Genomic DNA, 24,382 nt, shown 5'->3' on the forward strand with positions numbered 1-24,382 from the left:
ATCGATATAAAGACAACGTTTCACGTATTGTACAGTGATCCAACGTTTCTAATCTTCCCGTGTTTGTGTCACGCGCTCGCCTTTCCTTTTCTCCGCATATCGCAAAAATCTTTCTGCACTCGAACCAACACGTTGTCGGATATCTCTCAGCGGACCATGCTACTCCCCGCGTCCCCGATAGAAAGTGCCCCTTGACTCTCCTCTCCTTGCCAGGCGTCGTCATTGTCTCGGCGACGAATTAAATTAACCGCTTTCTTCTCGCCGCGTTCGCTACCCCGCGCGTCTCGTTTTTCTCTTCCGGCATGACGTTCCATTCTGCAAGAGAGCAGTATGCATCCGACAGAAATCCACTACGACGACGAGGGCGAGCGTGCTTGTTAATTCGGCGGGTCCTTATTCCTGGGCTCCGTTGAACCGTGCCCGGTCGACTCTTAATGGCCTCGCTGAAATATTCAATCGTCGTCGGACGCGCGCCGTGAAAAGCAGGCGAAATACTCCACTCTTCTCCCGATCCAGTCGTAATTGTCTTTCCGCGACTGCACCGGGCTTTTTACTTCGCTCCCGCCTTCGCTTCTCTCTCCCTGCCCACCCCGGTTTTCCTCCCTCGCTGAGAACCATCTTTTGTTTCCTTTGCTTTCCGGTTACGGTTTTACTGTAGGTATTTTTTCGGGGACGGGTCTGCGAATTTCCCACGGGCGATAAACTCCTCTCGGTTCGAAGCACTCGCTATATCGGCACATTGGCGCGTGAAGTTCTCCTTCGCTCTTCCCGCTTTTGAAAACGGTATTTTTACTGTATACTCGGTATTGCACTGACTTGGTTCTATCTTGCTTTGCAGCTTTACTCTTTTACTCGAGATAGAGAAAGCGCTGGTAAAACGGGAACATTTTCCTCTGCCGGGTCCGTCAGAGTTGTTACTCTTCCGGAAAATCTGAAAAAAATTCAAGGATCGTCTCTCTCGCTCTCGGGAAATGTTGGGAAAAGTCAGAATTACCTTGGCAAAAGTAAACTTGAACAAGTCGCACTACGACTACGTGATTTCTCATAATTTTAAATTAACATTTTTATCGGAAGCGCAACTATCTTCGCTCTGGTTTGATTTTTATATTTTATCAAGCTTATCAATTAACGTAATTAAATCGCGAAACGCAAGTACAAGAAAATGACAGAGCCACCGTTGAAAGAGATTGCATGTTCCCTTTTCGAGTTTCATCGATCGCTTTGGATTCTTTGTCCCAGTTTCTTCCGCGAGCACACAACGCGCTCGCACCACATCATAAATCTCCATTTATCAATGGCATTTCCTAAAACGCACACAGGCTGTGTAAAGATATATCGTAATGTGTAAAAAAGACATGACGCAGCGCGTGAAAAACTTTAACGCCATATATAAATTCCCATTCATCAGCGGACTCTTAAAAATCCATACAACAGTGTTAAGGGGAAAAGTATATCATTAGCAAGAGAGAGAGAGAGAGAGAGAGAGAGAGAAAGGATCGTGCACTTTCGTCGACAACGTCCAGATTTATTAAAGGCCGGTGAGAGATGGCCACTGCTTTTCGGTGCACCTTTGTTCCCTCTTAATCATGACCGTTATGTTGCTCTCTGACTCATCTCCGACCAGCTTCTCTATACATATAGTCCAGCACTCGACCAAGTTCTCCGGTGCGAAACAATGGCGCGCGTCGTCCGGAAGTTATCCCAGCGGCTTTGCACGGCAAGAAGAACTCGTGGGGTACGCTGCTCGCTTCGCTTGTCCGAGACAAGCCCGTAGACCGACGACCGGCAATGACAATCCCCGAGGGCGACGGTGGTCGTGCCAACGACCAGTATTTTGCATACAAATAACCGCAGCTGTCGCCATGGATTGGTCTCCGCGATGTCCCGCAAGCACGCGCTACCGAATCCTTCAATCTCGCTCTAACGAATCGTTCAGATTCTTTCTGCGGTATACCGATCCGCGGAATTGGCAATAACAATCTCGCTAGTTTCATGAAGCGGGTACAATAACCAATCAAAACGAAGGAAATTACCGAAATTTTGTTCCGAAATTTTCGTGTCAAAGACACGAGAAGCTCTCGAGAATTTGGAAAAATATCGTGGAAACGTCCGAAAAGATTTTATAAATATTGGGAAATGTATATTATAGTATCTATTTCTCACTCTTTCTCTCTTTCTCCGAATATATTTTAGAACTCTTTTCCACTACATAGAATTTACAAAATGTTTTAGCAATTATTATATCGTCCAAGGATGAGTTCTTCTCTTCAGAATCTGAAATTAACAGATATAGGTATTTTCGAAAAATGGTTCCTGGAATCAATTTTTTCAATCAACTTGCTTTGTTTGTTTGAAGGTTGATGAGCGTCAGCTTTAGTCCTAATGATTGTAATTTTGTGATCTGTTTCAATTCTGAGAAATCTACGAAGAGCAGGAGCAAGAGTAACCGTCGAGAGAGAAAGATGAAAAAGAAGGATTACTCCCCTTGGGAAATCAGTAGACACTATCCTCGTGAATTCTACCAAGATTCCTCTTAAAACATTCGTTTCCCTTGGACAGGACCAAAGAATGAAAATAAGAACGTAGTATAAAACTCCACTTTGCGTTTTCCACGTAGAGAAAGTATTCTCTAACATTTTTTCCCGTTCTCTGACGGAACGTGTAACTTCTTGCCTTCTCTAGCCCATATGTGCTCCTTTCGTTTCTTTTTTATTTTTCTTCTCTTGGCCTTTGCCTTTTTTACGATCTCTAAACTGAAACGCACGTGATCTTTTTTCAACTTTCGATTTCCACCACTTGCCTCCACAATATATAGTTACAATTCCGTGTTTACTTCTATCCTTTATAATCTCAGAAAAATATTTTATTCGCTTACTTAGAAAATAATACAATAATAACATAAAAATGCCTATAAGGGCCAGAAATATTTGTTCCATCTGATCTTGCATTTACAGACAGATATCTGAATAAAATCGTTAGGAAGAGAGAAAGCGACAGCGTTTCGTGACTTTTCGCGACTCGTTCGAAGATCGTACCTGAAAGGCGGAAAACATGTGGTTTCATCGAGTTTCTCACTCCAAGACGTTCGCGCGTATCAACGTGACTCCGTGACGCATTAAAGGCCACCCTAAGTAAGCTGCTCGAGAATTCCATGCAGTCTATTTTCTTTCCGACGCGCTGGCACGGATCCCGGCATTCGTTGGCGTCTGTCGTCGCGGGCTTTTCGCCGACTTAGGGAAACAAACCGTAAAAGCCCCGTGCGCCGTATGGCGGGTATAGCGACCGGGTACAGCGACGAAACCGAGCAAACGGCGCGGAATCCTGCCGCGGCTCGTTGACATTTTAATTACATCGCTGGCACACAAACGCGGACGATGAAATTGTGCAAAATGCACGCGCGACCTTACACGTTTCCCTTAGCTCGCGGCGTACACGGAGAAGTCTCGTTACGTCCTGAACACTGTTGTTTCTTGAGTCCTCATGAGAATGTTCGCACCGTAGTTGTGCAAATATCATACTCGAGGTCGTCGGTAAAATTTTTATGCACTGCAACTTTATAAGTAAGTACACGTATTAATATGTTGCATTAACATATAAGAAATATCTTAACATGATAATAAGATGTATATATTTTAGATAAATGTTAAAATTAAAAGGAGCGACGATTTCAATGATCTTAACATATGTCAAAGAAATGACTGATTAAATTTCGAAAAAAAGTTTAGCCGATGCTCGTTGTTTGTTAAAAAGTTATTAATAAAAATAAATCGGTGAGATCGTTCATAATTTTAAAATTTACCATTTTTTAGAATCTATAAAACAAGATTATTTTGATATTCGATTCTCGTCTGTGATCCTCGGAAAAGCGAAATTTCCTCGGTAATCGTGCGATGTGTAGCATGATAGCAGCTGTTACCAAGCCATATAACTATTATTACCATCTCAGACGAATAGGGTTGCGGGAAACCCCATGTCGATGGTGAAATTTGATCGAAGCTTTGCGCCTCGTGTTTCCTCAAAAGAAAGCCAAGTTCGTGGCGAGAAAGCTGGACCCGAAAAATAGCAGGATGCCGTTAATTAGCGAACACTACCATCGCAGCACATGCGAGTAAGTTTAACGAGCGACGTTCAATTAGGAAGTTTGCCGTCGGCAAACTGTGATCAACGTACTTCGCGCTTCGTAACTGCCAAATTTGATCCCTATTATCATTATGATCATTGTTACGAAAACGACCATGTCGACGGCGCCCACGGCCGTTTTCCTCGATCCATATCCCCTCTAAATTAACCCAAATTATTCGGATATTACACGGGACGTCTCTTTCTTTCTACCCCTTTCTCTCTTTCCGTATCAACGATCGAATTAACGAACAAGGCTAAATTTATCATCCGAACCAAATATGAAATTAACATTTCATATTTCAATTTTTCTCTGTATTAATTGACTGTCAAAATAAAATACATGAGTGAAATAATTCGCAAAAATGTTCTCTACTAAACGTTTTCTCGCAATGAAGAGCTTTGTAACGTTACTTTAATGAAATATGTGCAGGAAGTTCAAATGTTAAAAATTTCATTTTCAGTTTCACTGGTTCCGTAGATTAATATGTGTTTTTACATTTTGTAACATTTCTACATAGGTATATAATGTATCTAACTTAGACTCGTACATGAATTTTCCAATTTTTGTTCATATTTCTATAAAGTAACATTTCTGAAATGAACGAAAAATCGCGAATATTTCGCAAAACTTGAAAATTATTTTTATAACATGATATCGTGCTATTTGTGTGATATACGTAATCCTTAATTATTGGAGAATCAAGACAGTTCCTCATGAAACGGTAACTTTTTTGGAATCCGTTATTTCCTATGTAATGGCAATAATTCCGTCACGCACGGTTAGATGTTAAATATATTGTTTTTATTTTAAAGCTTACTGGTGTTGTAACAACAGTCTGACACAATGATCGATCTCCACCATTTGGAGTACTATATAAACATTCGAGCAATGTAGTTTGCCGGTGTAATCATTCACCGTTTCGAGCGTTAGGAAAAATACGTGGAGAGTTCTCGTAAATCACTGTGTCGAGTACACCCTCTATACAAGACTGCAAGGGGTTAACTTTCCTCTCAACATTCACGGATTTTTTTGAACGTTTAATGTGCATCTCCATCTATGTCTACAATCAATATGATCAGGTCTTTACACACAGACACACACACATACACACAATTATAATATAGATAAGAAATCTCTTTTGTAAAATATTACATTTCTTTCTATATTTAAAGAGCTCATTGCGATAAATTCCAATTATTTTTTTCTTATTCAAAATTTGTTTTGCTTGAGGAATGCTTGAGAAAACGAAATCAGTTGGCGTTAAACTTAAAGCAGATTTGTTTTATTGCAAAAATATCGAAGGAGGTTAGACGTAACGCGACTTCGTGGTAAGTAACACAAGCTTTGAAGCGGACGAGACTATCTTATCCTCTCCTAAGAAAGAAAGCTTTCGATCCACAGGGGGATACTAGGGGAATATTCCATGCCCGTATAATAATTCCTTATTTTCGTATGGGAGCGCAAAGTTTCGTCGGAATATTTACGAGACCGCGCGCGGTGCATTAATGGCGACGCGGAAGATAACGCGTGTACTTCGATGTTTCATCCCGTCGACCAGCGTTTTTGCGATAACAGGGAAAAATATACGCGCAAAAATTCGCGCAGGTAACCATTATTCCAAACTGCCGGTGCGTTTCGCAGCGTTACGCGCTTTTCATTCTACGCGTTCATTATATGAACGTTTTATTCTTATATATGTATAGTTATTATACGTATTATATTTTCATATCGTGTTGTCGATTTATATGTTTGCACAATTGCAGAGGACAATGATGTGTTCAGAGCCGTTTTTATTAACGATATAAAGTACGTTTAATTTAAATGTATTTTATTTGCAAAAAATTGGAATATATACGATAATTTTTGTGAAAAAATATTATTTCCTGTTACTGATCTGTTACCTCCGCGGATAATGATGACTGTTAATTATTGCGTATGACTATTAATTAATAAATGATTACCATTGTATAATCATTATTGTATATTAATTATTAAATGATTATTACCATTGTATAATCGTTCATTTGATCAGTCGATAATAACATATGCGGTATTTATTAATTTATGCGTTTAAGAATTTTGCTTTCTAGTTTATTGTAAGTTGTTCTTCTACGTGTATAAAAGGCAAAATTATTTATTTTTGCTCGTTATTAACATCAATTTTCGCCAATTTTTGTCGTGTTTTTATTTCAGAAGATTAAACTAAAAACAGAAATAAAAACATCCTGATTTCTCGCTATATTAATTTTTTAACACTAGCAAATGTGCATTACGCTGTAGAAAAGAAAACAAGAATTTTATGAAATTAGGTTGCTAATGAATTAAATGCATTTCGTAACCGGTTATATCACAAAGCGTTAATTGTCATGAAATGCAAAGTTACAACTATTTATTAACGTGCTTGACTGTGTAGAACGCAGAGTGTCTTATGATAAATGTTCCGCGCATATTACCTTCCTCTTGCTTATCACGAGAGATCCTGCATGGTGTAGTCTACCCGACCCACCACCATAACATTAAAATTTTATCTACCAAGCTAATAATTTCTTGATACAATATGGTCCTTTATCTCCTCGCCTTTCTCTCTCTTTCGATCTTTCTCTTGATTTCTCTTCACACATATTCAGTAATCGAAACGCTCTTGCAGTACTCTTCTGTTGTTTCAGTAACGTACTGATATTAATTTTTACGGAATCTGTATAATTACATTAAATATATAAATAACTATTTTACTCGCTTCAGAGAAGAGTTAATAATAATTGATCGCGCAATAACGAGAAACAACGAAAGACAGAATGTGATAGAACAGAGCCGAAGGGCGAAGGAAAACGCAAAGCTACGGGAAATGTTGAAGTTGTACACCTGTCCACAAATCGTCACCAGATTCGGGAAACTGCGGAGGTCGCATTACCAATCTGTTCGGCGAAGGTAATACGCGCGCAAATAAGTTTCCGGGGTTGGCGGGAGCAGAGGGAATCCCGTGCAAAATCCGATTCGCATCGGCGAGGGGAGGATCGGCGGCATTCTTCTGGAAAATTGCGGGAGATCCGGGAATATTCGTGTGCCTTTATCGCTGCATCCGAAGCAGCGTGCATTCCCCGCTCCGTTACTACACGAGAGCGGAAAGTTATATTCGCACGCGCGCGGCTAACACGCGGAAGGAAGCTATTTAGAGAGAGCCAGAGAGAGTCTCTCTTTCTCACCTGACTTCTTCCTCTCGCACCTTGCGTTCCTTGCATTGTCTTGGCATCTCGAATCACGCGAATAACCGCCGTTTTCCTGCTGTAATCCGGCTTTTGTCAACCGCGCACGCAATCTTTCCGCGCTCGCGGGAAACTCCCTTTCCAGAGTTGCATTCTTGCCAAAATTTTATATAAATTTCCACTCTGCTAAACACAATTCTCCCTTGATATTATGAGAAAATCGTATTTAAATGTATAATCTGCAAGTTTCCACGGGAATCTTATGCGGATTATTATCGAGTCCTGTATACGGCGGATTGCCGTAGAACTGAATACGCAACGAGATTGTTCATTAATATGTACGATGTAAAAGCCAACGCGGAGGCATTAACGGCATGCCCTGGGACATATAAGCTACGACGTGGGTCCGCCAGGGCGGAAATCGCGGCGGCCGCAAATTGGATTATCGGACTTTCGAGCGACGTGCCCTGATAAAAACGAGCGGCGAGAAACGTATCCCGTAGGACCGTAGGAGGATTATCGACAGCCGTTCGATCGATGACACGTGTGTGGCAAACACAGAAGGAAGGGTAGCAATGCTCGTGCTGTTTTTTCGTCTATGTCGCAACGTCGTCGTGTGGAAACAACGACGGCGACGCGACGCCGCAATTTCACGCTGCAAAAGCTGTAACTTTGAGAGTAACTTTTTCGTCGGACGAAGTACGCAGTAACGAAATTACCGGATGAACTTGTAGAAAAATTCGCGGCGCGACGAGTCGCGCGGAATTAAGTTGAGGGACCAAGCCGCGAAATATATGGACATAATAGAACGCGTATCGTGACAAGAATTTCTAAAATTGCGTTAATAAGACATCGGCGGATTTTTCGTAGAATTGCTCCGACTCGCAGAAATATTGCAAGGAATATTACATCTCGCGAAGACCGAAGTATATTTCCGCGAGAGAGAGTCACGTCGCGTAATCCTCGTAACACTCGACCGAGAGACATTAACGTCGTGAAAGCTTTCCGTAAAATTGAACTTTCCGATGATACATGTAAAATTGCATATTCTCGGTGACTCAATATTCACTTAATATTCGAACGAAAATCGTATCAATGAATTCCATTAGGGACATCATACAGACATGAGGGAATGAAGCTTACGATGATATCATTGTGCGTTCCCATTTTCGCGAAAAAAGGAGAAAAAATCCCCCAAAAATGTATACTCTCCGATTCTCGGAAAAATTGTAACAGTTTTGACTCCCGGTTTGCAGGTACTCTCATTACAATGCAAATGCGGCGGGAAGTAGCAAGCGCCGCGTCACTTTGCATCACGTCGCGCCGCATCGACCCGCGTTTTCTCGCTTTGCGTGTGCGAGCGCGTTTCAACGACGCGCGCGAAACATCGTAATCGTTCGACACGCGAGAAACGAGCACTCGACGAAATTAATTTAGTCGCTGCATCGTCGCCGCCGGCGCATCGGGCATGGAATTAATATTCGACAAATAGGTGCGACGCGCGCCGCGATAAGAGCCGTAAAAACCGCATTTCCACGATACCGTCGTGTTTGCAAACGCAAGCCGCTAAAACGCGCGTAGCGTGCACTCTCCCGAGCGAGCCGTCGATTCCTCGATGGAAATTCAAACTTAATAAAACTGCGCGATAGAACTATCAGTTCGATCGAAACGCGCCGCTTAATCTCGGAATATTGGACTTAATGGAGACGCCAGACAGCGGTCTGGCTACACTTTATACGACGCGATGCAACTGACGCGTTTTTCCGATCATCCACTTCGCTATTCTATCTGTTGCGAGCAGATACGACGACGAACTCACGCTAATTGGATCGTGAATCTCCTAATAAGAAACACAAATACATTAGCATCCAATCCCAGCGGTACGTGGTCGGGGAAATAATCTGTGCAATTCCATCTCACCCCGCTGAGACGATCGATCCGATATGGCGTCCTGGGAGAAGATGGTAGCACGGTACCAATCCGTATACGCTCATGTGAGACCTGTTCTGCTGCCCTTTCAATCGTGTGCGTGACAGATTTACTTTGTTCTCGCCTGATTATTCTGATATTTATATAGATTATATATCTCGAAATAATCTTCTTTCGACATAATAATTCGAATAATATTGTACCGATTTGCCCCTTTGCATAGAGTTAAAGCGGGATTTTATTTTAGAGAGGCAAATGAAGGCTCAAACGATCAATACGGTTCGCCAGTTTGCAAACAGAGAGAGAGAGAGAAAGAGACTAAATTAATCGGTACTAAAAGGATAACCGATACGATGCACATCGCCCGCACATCTGAAGTCTATGAGATCAATCGTTATTATCGCTTTCCAATAACAACGCGTCGTTGGATATTATTCACAACAGTATCAACAATTCAATCCACATTTCCCCCGAGAACTCTCTGGTCTCCACATTAATATACGCTGCGTGTCTTTTGGGAAATAGGTTGCCTGTAGTATCAAGCCACCATAGTGCGATATGTAACTTTGGCTACATAAATAAACCATTTTCGTTTCGCGTCGGAGTCGCTGATATGCGTTGGATTAGAATCCGCATATGGATTCTAAAATTTGCATTACACAGCATTATAATAATCGAAAGTTTCGATAAGTAGGCTTAAAATTTCGAAGGATTTTCGAAGGAGAGTTTCAAGGAGAGCATCATGAATTGATACACGAATTTATGGATCTTACAAAAATTAATTAAAATATAATATGTTTTACATTTTTTATCTCATTTCAAAATTTATCATTTTGAATATAATTTTTCCTAAGAACAACTACGATATACTTATCCGAATTTATAACATATAATACACGATATTTTTATAATCAGGATTAATTATATTTGGTGAACCTTTTCTTATCTAAATTAAGTGGACGTTTCCAGTTCATATAACAAAGCAAGGATTTTGAACTTTGGTTTGTATGTCATATCTTTCACAGCAATCTATATGACTTTTGCACAAGCGAGTAGATTGCTTTTCCGCTAATAATTATCGTTTGGCTCAAAGTTTATCGCACCGTTGAGTGTAATTTCCCATGAGGATATGAACCATGTTGTAAATTTGGATAGACACGAATACACGAAATACGTTCAAGTCGAAGTTAAAGTCGGATTCTCGCGTTTGCTAAAACGTGGAATAATTTGTATTTCTTTTACATATTAAACACTCATCTCTTTCTAACTTTTAAAATATTTAAATTTAATGTTATTGTATGATTGCATATTGTTATTTTACAACAAAGTATTAATTAAAGAGATGTTTCTCACTCACATTTTGCAATAAATATAAAATTGCTTTTTTCGTACTGAGTACACATTACGACTTGTTACAGGAATTTATGGATTGCTCGTCTTACAACAATATTAAATTAAATATGTTATAGTTTTTTATTTTATTTCATATAAATATAATATATACGGTCTGTCTCGTCGCTTACTGCGTGAATTAGTATATATTTGGCATAATGTTTTCATATCTACATTAAATGATTCCTCTACTTCATATATCAAAGCGAGAATTTCGGACTTTGGTTTATTTATCACATCTCTTGCAGCAATTCATACGATTTTTGATTGACTTTCCAACTAAAGCATCCTAGACACTCCTGTTCCTTATGCCATGCAAATTTTAAAAAATAATAGCATTTTATATTCAAGCTGTTTTAATACACAAAGTGGAATAACTTCATGAATTTTATAATAAGTTTTTATAATTTTAAATAAGACTAGGAAATTCATGTCAATCCTCTTGGCAAATCCAAACGCAAAACTTTGCATTAAGAATTAATACAAAATTTTGTCTCTGAATCCTGCCAAAAAAATTTCGCACGAACCTTCCAGCAACGCAAAACTTTGTATTAATTCTTAATGCAGCGTTTGACATGGACTTTCCGGTATTGATACTAGAATACAATTGAACGATACACAACATTCAAATACAGCTATGCATATTCTAACTTGTGCATTTTTATGTCTGCAAATAATCGATATCCAGAGGCTGAGAGAGTTATAGACTCGAAATTATAACAGGGCATACAAACATATCTAAGTAGATTACTTATTAAGTAACTAGTAGTAAGTTAAGTAGATTACTTAGTAAGTTACTAAGTAAATCACTTGATTGCCAAGAAGCGGCAAATATAATCTCGAGTGCAATACTCAATTTTAAAAATTACAAATCAATTTTAGATCGACGATAGTAGCCGAGTCCCCTCTTGGATCTTGCAGGTACCGGACAAGTGGAAAACTGCTGACATTAGCATCCTCATCGCGCATTCCCAGTAGTCATAGGAATCGTATTCGTGCTTTTCGCAACCGGGAATGTTATTCATTGTTAATCGTGAATTAAACTTCTGCATCATTTCCGTCTGATTGATTCTGATCGCTTTGATGTCGGCAATCATCGTTCTGACGTCCTCCGGGTCGTCGAAGTAATTCAAATCGATCTTGGGGTAGACATTAACATTGTTGGATAAGTAATGTTATCCGGCAGCGGCTCTTCGGTTTCATCAATATTGGCTATATGTTTCAGCCGTAACCGCCAATATACTCCACGTCTGACGTATTCGATCGCTTAGACCGGGCTCTCGAGAGTAACATGAAACTTCTATACGAACTGCTGTTTATCATTAATTCTATGTAGACCGGTAGACTGTTATAGTTTCTCGGATGTTTAGTGTCGATGAAATCAATGGCCTCGCACATGATTGGTCGTTGCAGCAGTCACAAACATCTAATTGCAAGATGCAAGGCATTCAAGACTTGGCGCGTTATCTGCAAATTCATGTATGAATCTTAATTGAAGAAAGATATTAATTTTCTTCTTTTATGTGACCGAATAAATGGTACTTTTGTCAAAACTTATCCTGAGTGATCTTTGAGCCACTCTGTGCTCGTGTAAATCTCACTATCCACAACAAAAGCAGAAGTTGCTATTTTAAGCGAGTACGTAATCATCACGTAATGATTATTACAGATAATGAAATGTTCCGTAGAGGAAAGTCCCCGATTATGAGATACCATATCGATTTTGCCGAATGTAAGGAAATCTATGGGCAGAATTTAAAAATGTAATACGTTATCTTGAAAAGAATTTAATAAGCTTTAGGTTGGTGAAATGAAAAATCTAATTTAAATATTTTTTTTTTGAAAATTAAAAAAATTTGAAAAAAGCTTTACGCAGGATCGAGAAAATGTGCTCCTAATATAAGATACCTCGAGAAATCGGTGTTAAAAGTGCAAAATACATCAGTATTGCAATTAAAAAACTTTATTAGATAGTTTTATAAAAATACTACTTCCACAGCCTTCGCCAAATCTTCACGATTCCACTGTCGACGCTTCCTCGTATCTCTAACCTCCATAGTCAGATTCTATAAAAATTAAATACACAAAAATTCGTAATATAAATTCGTATTAACTTTTCTTTAACCTTAAGTAGTATTTTCTTTCTTTTTATTACACTACATAATCTCCATATTCGAGCAATAATTATCTCAAATTAAAAGTACCCTGAATATCTCATTATACTAGCCACGCGCCTAGCGGTTCCGCGATCATGAAATCTAACCTCTACAATTAAGCAATTCAACAAATCGCGTATTTTCCTGTTACTACGATTTTACTCTATCATTGCATACTGAATTTATTGCCAACCATTTCTTTATTATATTAATAAACAAGGTTTAAAGACTTACCTTAAGTTAAGTTCCTTTGACATGTTCACAATTTCACAAACCTTTTCTTGCAAAAGCTAAACGCAATAACGAACAATGAATTTTTCACTAAATACATTTTACACCAAGAGTAATAAGTTCATGGTGGAACTAACAGATGGTGCTCACTAGTTTAGCAGAAACCCCATTATCTCATATTAGGAGCATATCTCATAATACGGGATTCTCCTCTATATTTTAAACATAGCTTTTCTCGGAATCTATTTTATAGATAGTTCGGGAGATATCAATTTCGTTCTTCTTAAAAGATTCAGATATAGTTATATAAGTATTAAGTTACACATACGTAGTATCATAATTTTATAATATACAATTTTATAATTTATAGCTCTTATATTAATACTTTTTAATATACTGATCTTGTAGTTAATATAAATAATATATGCATGTATAGATAAACGTAACGAATAAAAACAAAACTTTCTTTTTCCAACTTGAATAAAAGCAATACTTTCTTTCTCCAACTCGACAAGTTGCAATCCGCATTTTTACACTCCGCATTCTTTTACACCATTTCCATAAAATGTATGTTTATATTCAAATTCATTATAGTATAATTTCTCATTTTAAAGGGTTGAAAGGGTCGGAAAGCGTTCCTGACAAACGCTTTGTGCTGCAACGCAGCGCTGCCCGTATGTTAATTACTTGTTAAAGAAGTCTGTCGCACAAAAAAGAATGTTCTTTCAATAAATATATTCTGTATCTCTACAAAGGTAATATGCTTACAAAATCTTACATTTTTATTTTTTAATCAACAATGCGTCGACGGTATATTAACAATGCAAAAATGTATGACAAAAAAGAAAAAGATCGTAAAGATCAGTAAGAAAAAGACAGTTTATAAAATATAAAAGTAACATGAGAGAGGAGTATAGAATAAGTGGAAAAAACATTTTCCTATACATTCTATTGGGTTGACCAAAAAATCCGCGCATCTGTTGACTTTCCGGTCAACACAATATTTTCTATAATATAATTATACATGTATCAGCGACAGCACATGGCAAAACTCTAAATTTGGAAGGGTCAATTGTCCCGTTTCTAACAAACGCGTTTGTTCTCTGACACGACGCACTGTCCGTATACTAATTATTTCGACATTGTTCACGATCGTAGAACGCCACGTTGTACGCGTAACGTTTGTTAATTAGTCGCAGCGGTATTCAATCGGCCTCGGTTAAACAGACCGGGTTGTTTGCACCCGAAACGCAATAACGCACCCGAGCACAGCGAATATTCCAAAATACGGTTCTCTCTCTCTCTTTCTCTATGGGATCCAATATCCAGTTAGGATGATTGCTGTCAAAAGATTATTCGGCAAACACAATTTCGTTTGCCGATATAGCACTATCATAAGTCGTCTTTGGAAATCTCGAAAAATTAAACTTCTGGAAAAATTTGTTAGCGATTTTTTCTCAAATCTTAATTGATCATATGAAAGTACCCTTATAAATATAACATACATACATGTCGAGATAAAATAAGATTACAGATGCTATCCATGAAACAAGACAAATTATTTGATATTTTTTGAAAACTATGCAAGATTATAGATTTGTTTACATTATTTCAGTTTTACATTACATTACATATTATGCTATATTTTAGTATAAGTAAGTTTCTGTTTTCACTTTCGACGCGTAGAATGCGCATTTATAAAGTTAGTTTACTTGAACGTCTTTCTTATGCATGTTATGTCACTTTATTGACTTATTTTGACTCATTATTGTATTACCGGTTGTAACTTTTTTACTTGCGATACGTTTTTCATTTTGTATTTTTGTATTTGACATTCGACAGTTGCGTATTTTGATTTTGTATTTTGTATCTTACATTTGACAGTTGCGTATTTGTTTTTGTATTTTTGTATTTTACATTTGACAGTTGCGAGATGTATTTTTGATTTTTAAATTGGACAGTTGCGATATGTATTTGTATTTGTTTTACATTTTTACATTTTACATTGTATTTTACATTTTACATCTGTTTTTACAGTTTTTACATTTTCCATTTTACATTTTACTTTTGGATTTTACATTTTATATTTTACATTGTATCTTACATTCTTACATCTGATTTTTTACTCATTATTTGTGCTTCCGGGTGTGACTGTTGGTTGTATTATTTATAACGTGATTTTGGATCTTATATTCTATATTTGAGACTTTTTACCTACGATACGTGTTTTTGGATTATTGTATTTCTACACTTGATTTTATATATATTTTTGTATTTTTTTCGTCTTTTTTCTAAATTTTTTCTATGTATACTAAAGGGTGGCTCCCGTAAATAAAGATTATTATTATTATTTACATAACGGCTTATCGATTAATCGAGGTCAGTTCCCGCACGTGATCTCTTGCCTTTCGGTATATATCGATTATTGCCATGGTTAGAGGTAATTAGTGTTAATTGAACGAAGGGAGAGAGAGAGAGAGAGGGAGAGAGAAAGTCATCCCAATTGTCGGTGTTCGAGAGAATGATCGTTTAACGGCCAATTAAATCCCTCGCCAGGTTGCACCGCTTCTCGACGAGATTGCCGTTGTTTGCCGTTGTCTCGCGATTATCGACTATTCCGGAACCAATCCAAGACCAATCTAGGACTAGTGGTCAAATAGGGCGAAGTGATGTAAGTGTGACCGAAAAGTAATTATAATAATAAATGAATCAAGTTTGAATTATCATGATTAATTCTTGGATATAAATTTGAATTGCTCTATCTAAATAATATGGAGAAATATATTTCTCATTTTTTAAATTATTTTAGCTATTATAAGATATAATATATTTCTTCATCTTTTTTGGATTTTACTTTTATTACATTTTTCCAGAAATATTAGAGGAAAAATAAAAATTCTTAATTGACGTTATGCAAGCAATAATTCGAAAATGGCGATTCACTGATTCGACATAATGGTCAGAAAGTCGCATTATATGCTAGACATTCACTTCTCCCTTTAAGAAGATGCGAAATGTGTGATAGAATATTTAAGTAGGATATTCTATCGATTCAAGCATTCAAATGATAAAATTTTCGCCATTTACGTTTTCTTATCGCGCAGTCGTGTTGGTGCGACTGTAATTGCGTAATCATGACGCGAACACGAGCCTTGCGAGGCCGGTCGGTGAATCCGTCCGACGAAGGAGAAAATCTCCTGTTTCCGCATGCCGAACACATTTTCATCAAAGCGCTCGTTCTCAATGAAATCCTCGTTCTCGGCGCCCTGCTTCGGAATGTAGCCGAGTTCCGTCGGTCGAAGGGCACAAAGCCCAGCTTCTTCCTTCTTGTCTCCTTTACTTCTCATTCTTACTCTTCCGATGCATTCTCTTCTTGCTCATGCTCACTTCCTCGCACTTGATCCCTCTCCTCCCGATTCCATCTCGCCCCGAGCCCTCTCGTGTTCCTTTTACTCCCTTTATTGTCACAACATAAATCGATTTGATTTTATGACTGCAATATACAAGGTGTGTGTAATCAGATTAAATGGATTTTCGCAAATGCACGCGTGCGCGCTGCTAAACTAAGTTGCAAGCTAACAGGCTTCAATCTCCGGCTAATTTTCATTTCCCCCTCTACACCTGTTGAGTTCGTTAACAAAGCTAATTTACAGCTATTTGTATTTCTTACGGTGTAATTTTCTCGTGACAGAACATATCGCCGCGGTGGTGCGAAAAGCGGAGAGCGTGCGGTTGAAAATTAGGAAATCTACCGAATGGAAATCGATTTGACAGATCGACCGGACAAATTTGAAAAATAATTCATTGAGAGAAAATCGTGGATGAACAATACTAGATGCTTCAAGTACTTCGTAGGCATCTCGTTCGAAACGTGCGAAAGCACGTCACTACGTTGCTGGCGATGTCGCTCTTCAGGTTCCAATTAACTCGCGACGCGTTAAAACTCCACGAGAAAACGGACGTTTTACGCGCGCAAAATACCGCGTTATATTGAGGCCGCATGAATTCGTTGCAATATGCAACGCGCATCGATGCGAGAGACGAGAACGCTCGCGCGTTTTGATCAGCCGGAAATTAGAATTTTAATTTCCGTGACGCGCGTCCTGACGCGTCGCGACGCTATGGAGACCGTCGTATATCGGGTATCCCGGATCATCCGCTTCCTTTTCAACAGTTATCGATGCGTTCTTCTAGACGTCGGCTAAGCGATTTTATTTCATGACATCAAATATTATAAAAACATCTATCGTGACGTCTGTACTAATAAAGAGATTGGGAAGAGAAGATTGTTTCCGGGGAAGAGGAAGGTTATTAAATTGCAACTGTATAAATAGTTTGATGATTTCGCAGCATTCTTTATGAATCGTCACATCATATCTGACGTGCACGTGACAGAATATTTTCTTAGGAGACACGATCGAAGCCGAAGACGATTAAAGTCGAAATTGATGTTTTTATCGATTCGGATAAATCAATGGCGGGATTATTCATTAATATCGATATATGTCTTTATAATGTTATTCGCATTCTACTAATATATCCTTTCATCCACTTTCCGAATTAATAAAATGGTGAACGAACTACTGATTGACAATGATATTTATGTGTGTAAATTCTTCATGATGCGATAAATGTGTCGACTAACTCTTCTACGAAACAAAAGAAGCGACAGAAACGTTCAGCGCTGCTCGATTCAACGAAACGACAAAAATCATGGAGAAGAAGCAACAAAAAGAGGATGTTATCGTCCTTTCCGGATCGAGAGATCGAGCTAGCGGAAATCCCTATTTATGGCGACTATTCCGACACACGTGCGCCGGATATCCCTCGGCGAGAATCCTGCGACATGCCATAAAGCACGCGGTTGATCTCTCGATAGATGCAAAACCAATAGCTGCCTATTGTATTGTATTGTGCAGCAAATCGGGCACAGTCCATCGCGCGAAATCAAAGCGCAACTTGCATTTTCTCGGTTTCCGCGGTTCGGAGACGATCTAGGGAGATGGATCTCGATGATGGTGGTGAACGATGGGGAGCAAACGCGCGTCAGCGCACTGAGAGGCCGACTAAAAAAGTTATAATCAAGACATTGACAATAGAATCTGGAGTTAAAAATCTGAACTGAAATTTAAAAAAAATTTCAAAAATCCAAATTGTGAATCATTTGTTTTGCTTAAAAAAACAAATTAAATGCACTTCTTACATCAGATGCTTGAATATCTTCTTTACGAGACCGCATGCATATAGTAAGATTTCGGACAAAAGTCTCCTGGTTGATCAATCGGTAAAATTAAATGATCGTTCATTGTTCTGCGTATGCATCTGTCTGCATTGAATCTCTCCTTATCTTCATAAAGAAACAAAAGCAATAAGAGAGACGTACTCGATGTCTCAATTGAAATGCAGCTAATGCTTAGCCGATAGCTAATGCCGATTTACGTTGCAGCATCCAATACATTCCATCGGTTGCCCTCTCAATCCTCTCTTTTTCTAACTCTCTTTGTCGTTAAAAGTGAAAACATAATTGACTAAGCCGTTGCGCCAGTCGAAAGCACCCTTCGTTAAAGGAGAGCGAATGTAACACGAAGACCGACTCTTTGCGTTTAATTTCCGCTCGATTACGCGCGAATTCGTATTAAAAAAAAGCGATTAAGGGATTTCGCTTCGCATCGCGAAGCATTTTTGTATCTTTTTAATTGTCTATTTCTCTCTTTCTTTCTTGCTATCTCTGGCTGTTAAGTTAAACGCCACAGACAATGCTGAGTGTTACTGCAATCATTGTCGCATCGATACTTAACGACTGGTTTTGTGTGTTAATTTATAGTTGAATTTTCCTCAGCGGATCTGGTTAACGATTATAAGCAATCCTGAAAGTAATTTGGTTTTCAATTAATCCCAAAACAACAGCCTACTACCACCGGTTGTACATGATATAAGATGTGTATAAACATTGGATGTTTCTTTAAGTTGTCCCTTTAATTACAATCTCTTCTTCTACAGATTTCCTCTAGAATAAATTTTTCTTTAGAAGATAATATTGTACCTCCACATCCTCCCTTCATCCCTCCTAACGTCGTATAAATTGGGATCACAGAGCTCAAGCCAGAATCTCCCACAGATATCATGTATTATACGAGTAGCGCACGCCCCATGTGAACTTCGTGCTGTTAACTCGAAATATTAGCTCGTTTTAAATTTAACTATAATTAAAAAGTTTATGGGATATGCGTTGAAAGATATACACATTTATCTGTATTTGTAATCATCATTTAAATGATATCATTTTTGTATTTCAAATTTCAAATGTAGAATAACGTATCTCGAAAAATTTGATATTTTCATAATTTTATTTACATATTTTTTACGTATTTTATAAAAATTTAGTAAAAAAAGGACTAAAAAGTCGCTTTGAGCAAGATGTATTAATATAGCGAAATATACCGAAATAATCCGACTGCCGAATGACAGAAGAACGGCGCAAAGTATCTGAATATTATCAGTCGTATGCAGCCGACTTCTCCTATCCTCTTTCCCGCCCACCCCTAAACAAGCAAGAGATTCCTCGCTATCGCGATAGTATCGATTTTCCATTCCTTCGCCTCATGGTCGAAAAAAGTAGATACGTATCGCTATTATATAATTATTATGCGAATATTCCCGGCATTAATAATCTGCATGCATTATTGCAATGTATATATGACTTTCGTTTTCCTCTTTTCCACTCTATTAAGAAGCTCTGAATTTTTTCGAAAATTTGACTGGAATCTTTTCCGCAATATTTCATTATCCAAATCGGGTTTTATTACTAAATCAATATATATTAATCATATCATATCAGTTAATAATTTTCTTACGATTGTGTGTTACACACACACTCTTCTATAAATAAATATAAATAAATTTTATTAAAATAAAATAATCTTTCTCTGATATTGGATACTGGGGGATATCACGATACTAGAAAAATTTCATTATTGCAATATTCATCAGTCTCGGTTTCGGTATTCGATTTCGACAAAAACAAATATAAATGCATGGAAAAAATGGAGAAATATTGCATGAGTGTATGACTAATTTTCTTTTATTTTTATCAGGTCTGCGGTTATTTTCTTTTTTAAGCCGATTTTATGAAGATACTCTCGAACGCAGCTGGTATATGAGCTCGGAAAAACGCAACCGATATCTAATTACTTCATTCCATGATATTCTGTTTATTCTTCAGCAGGGGAGGGGCTGTTTAGTGCATAAAAGCGACCGTGGAGGACAACAAAAAGTGATGAAAATATAAATACGTGGATGGCAAGGGGGCGGATATTTCTCGCTCATGGTAGTGAAAAATTGAATGCTCCGACAAAGCGGAACGTGGCTCGCGTTCGTCCTTTTACTCCTCGTTCTCCGAGGAGAATTTGGATTTATTTTATATTTTTGGCTGATTCGCGGACCGGAAAGGTCACATGGAAAATATCGACTTGTGTAAACATATAGTTTCATGGATATATGATATTGCGTTCTAAACTAAATTTCTGTACACTTTTAAAGTTTAATAATAATAAGTAATAATAAATTTTCATTATTTTTTGTTAAACTAAAATAATTTATATTTTGATTTTATTAACCGGAAAGTTCATGCGGATTTTTTAAGCAAAATTCAAATGCAAAACTTTGTATTAATATAATATCAATATAATTAATTTAGTTTTGGGGAAAAATTTTGTATAGATCAGTATTGTAGTTGTGCATACTTAAAATATCATCTTGAAAAGTTACTTTAAATAGAAGAGATTAGCATCCGCGAAATAAAACCACCAATTTTTATAGCTGTTGTGTTCATTGTAAGATCCTACTTTTCTCTCAAAGCACGCAGTATAAATTAAATTAATAAATGTTAAAATTAAGAGCGATTTCATCAATTTTAATTTTATAACTGTTTATGTAATAATCAATAAGTGACGGCTCAAACTTTTGAAAGTTAGTCAGAGCCATATTCTTAACAATATATATCGTGTGTCATTGAAAAGTGAGATTACCCCTAATCTAACATTTACCATTAGTTTGAATTTTCTCGTAGCGAAAATTGGTAAAAGTGCGGAACTGTTGCGACGACGAGTATTTGTTCGTTTAAGCATTTGGGCCGGAATACATTAAACACAGTAAAACTTGTCGAGTGCACTGCTTCATGCAACGCTACCCTCGTTTCTCTTCCGCGTTTCGCGCCTTGGCGTTATGGAGATGTAAAATACTTACGTACATACGCACCACGGCTACGTACTTTATCGTTCGCTTCGCGCCGAATGTAGGTTGCATCGCGTGCGATACTCGATAAAAGCGAAAGCAAAAGGACGTAAAAGCCACTGCGTTCGAAAGAATACTGACGGGCACACTCCGTGCTCGCGATTCTATGGAAAAAGAAATTTACGGTCGTAAAATGTAAAATCATCGTTTCCCTCGAGCATTCTGGACAAAATCAACTTTGTCGAAAACAACTGTACCTCTGCATTGAAGTCACTTCGACATATCGGCAAAAGAATCACTGCAATTTCAAGAGCTAAATTGATACAAAGAAAGATTTTCAAAATTTTGCGCGATCAGCAAATAGCAATAGGAAATACTTGAGAGAAAAAGCATTATCTAGTGAAATTTATTATCCAAAATATTAAAAGTAAAATATTTTTTTACTTTTCTATTATTTCTACTATGTATGTTTCATTTGCATTTCTATGATTTTGATAACTAATAATAAAAAATTTAACAAATAATTCTACAAGTCTTTCGTTAACTAATATTAATTCTATGTACTGAATATAATTATGCTATCTATAATAGAATAGGATAACACAGAATATTCCATATGTTTTATTTATTTTGTAAATGTTTATTTGTACTTGGGGCTAGTCATTTTGTGGAAATTATATAGTTTCAATTTGCGCGACTAAGAACTAAATCTATCTATACATACCTCTGTGTTTCTCTCTCTTTCTCAGCTATTTCGATTTCGAAATATTCTCGATCCAAGTATCGAGAGAGACCACTAGCCATTTCCGCCTCCTGTCGCAATCCACGCACGTTCCTAATATCCTGAACCGTCGAAAAGCACGATAAGAGACGTTCACTATAGGTATCTCTGAAGACTATCGATTTTCCGAAAACGCCCCGCAAATGGCTACGTTCCAGAAAGGAATTACATTAGATACTTTTTGCTTTCCTTATCGAAGAAAGATAGAAAATTCTATTATTGGCTCGAAATTGAAAATAGTCACTTCCGCTTTTATCTCTTTCGCCTATTACTTAATGCCTGCCGTAATACATCGCGGACAGGACTTTTTACGTAAAATCCGACAGAATATTATGTAACTGTCAGAAGACTTAGTACGTAATGTTATTTCCTGCGAGATTAGGTTTTTGTCGGTGACCACATCGAGATGCTAATAGTTCTTGTCTTGTAAGCTGCCAGAGACAAAGGTTAATTCAGCAGTTTTCATGAATTAAGGTTTTCGAAACAGCAAATAATTAACGGGACATTATTTCTAAAAGTTTTAGATTTTTTCCGAAACTGAAAATTGCATTTCTAGAAATTAAATTACACCTGAAATTGTGCCTAATGTCTTATTCATTCTTTCACTTTGATTTTGAAACGTGAAAAATTAACAATACTTTCTTCTAAGTAAATTTTTTAGTTTAAATACATCTATGTATTTGACCATGTATATCTGTATTCTTAATTATCTCGTATGTCAATATCAGTTCATAGCAACACGACGATCTTTATTTTGTGACATATACTGAAACATAATATTTGGTCGAAATAATGAAATGGCACCTAAATGTGCAATATGCGCGAGTAATTAAAAAATCTTTTAAAAGTTTACGAATCATTGCTCGCGGCTGTTCAATATATAAATTGTGAACAAGCCATGTGGACGACAAGTTCAAAAAGAGGAAAATATACTTTTAGTACAAAACCGACAATTTTGATATAATTGAAATGAATAAAAATTAAATAGCTTTTATGTAAGATCAATCAATTTATGCGGTGTATTTAGTTTATCCGACGAAGATTAAGAAAGATCTTCGCAAGAATTATTATCTTCAAATTTACATCCTTTTCATGCAGTCATCTCCGTAATGGTTGTAATGATTGAATTAAGACTTTTTATTATTAGTTTTTCAGACTGATTTTGTATTAAAATGGTAAAAATATATTTATTATAATATTAGAATAATATTTTAATAATTTATATATTTATTTGCACGTACTATTATTGAATATAACTGTTATATTGATTTGATTTCTACAAAAGTTTACATTTCCATAAAATATAATAAGTTTAGTATTTTCCAAATTCCATCCATATTTGTATAATAATAAAATTATTGTATAATAATAAAAACTGTTATTTCTGGTTCGCTGCATAAACTGCTGCACAAATTGCTGCAAAACACGTTGAATTTGCAAAATCAGAATTTGTGGAACTTTATTTATAATTCCACGCACCAGATCACGAGAGTGATAACGCGCGGACGCAAATTCGTCATTATTACTGTCATCGTGGGTTCGGGTTATATTACGCACGACACGCCCTTAGTGATTCTGGGACATTCTGTAAACAGAATCCCATCGTGAGTTCTGTCGCGAATAATGGATGGTCTAAAGTGGTTTTAGAGCGAGACGCCAAAATGGAACACCGCGAGACGCCGGTCCTCCGTTTCCATACGAGAGGGGAAATCGATCGATTGCGTTTGCGGCGAGATCGCGTGGGTAAACTTCATTTGGACGCTTCTTGCATGGGGTATCCTAGCGGATAATAATTTTCCAGTACCTGGAATAACCATCTTTGAATTATGATACATGACGGAAACGAGAAAAATTGCCGGGGTTCGTGCACGCGAGCGCAATCGGGCAAGACATAGTTGGATTAACAATCATTGAACCCGAGCCGCGGATAATGTGAAAGTAGCGTGATTTTATTAATCACGACAATTGTGAATAAATAAACACGTGCTATCGTATTATTTTATTTACGCAACTTCAATGAGCACGGAAAACGTTATTGCGCGCGGGCTGCGTAAATTGTTATTCAAAACTTTCCCGTGTTCGGGATTACATCAGGCATTATACACGTTTGCGTTAGGAATAATTAAATCTGCTGTAGACTGCAACTCGCAGCAGAATTTTATTTACGATGTTACGCATGTGCCATTTGAAACGGTAAACACTCGGGGGATCTCGGAATAAACTCGGTATAAATCAGGTCGCGCAACGCAAAATTGATATAAACAAATATAATGACATTCGCGAGAATTCCGTCCCCCGCCTCCCTCTTCCCACATTCCGCGAGTTCCGTGTAATT

The 24,382-nt window shown here is 37.4% G+C and overlaps 1 protein-coding gene and 1 long non-coding RNA gene across 3 annotated transcripts in view; one reads left to right on the plus strand and one right to left on the minus strand.

Annotated features, from left to right (window-relative positions):
- Positions 1-24,382, plus strand: part of LOC105280402 (protein-tyrosine sulfotransferase) — a 75,418-nt gene that overhangs the window by 36,519 nt on the left and 14,517 nt on the right. The gene's annotated exons all lie outside the window — the stretch shown is intronic.
- On the minus strand, positions 10,708-12,402 carry LOC105280481. Its single transcript, XR_002193360.1, has 2 exons — positions 12,190-12,402; positions 10,708-12,114 (listed from the first exon to the last, which is right to left on the minus strand). It is a non-coding gene; the product is annotated as an uncharacterized LOC105280481 (long non-coding RNA).

This window comes from Ooceraea biroi, chromosome 1 (genome assembly GCF_003672135.1).
Source record: "Ooceraea biroi isolate clonal line C1 chromosome 1, Obir_v5.4, whole genome shotgun sequence".
NCBI lineage: Eukaryota > Metazoa > Arthropoda > Insecta > Hymenoptera > Formicidae > Ooceraea > Ooceraea biroi.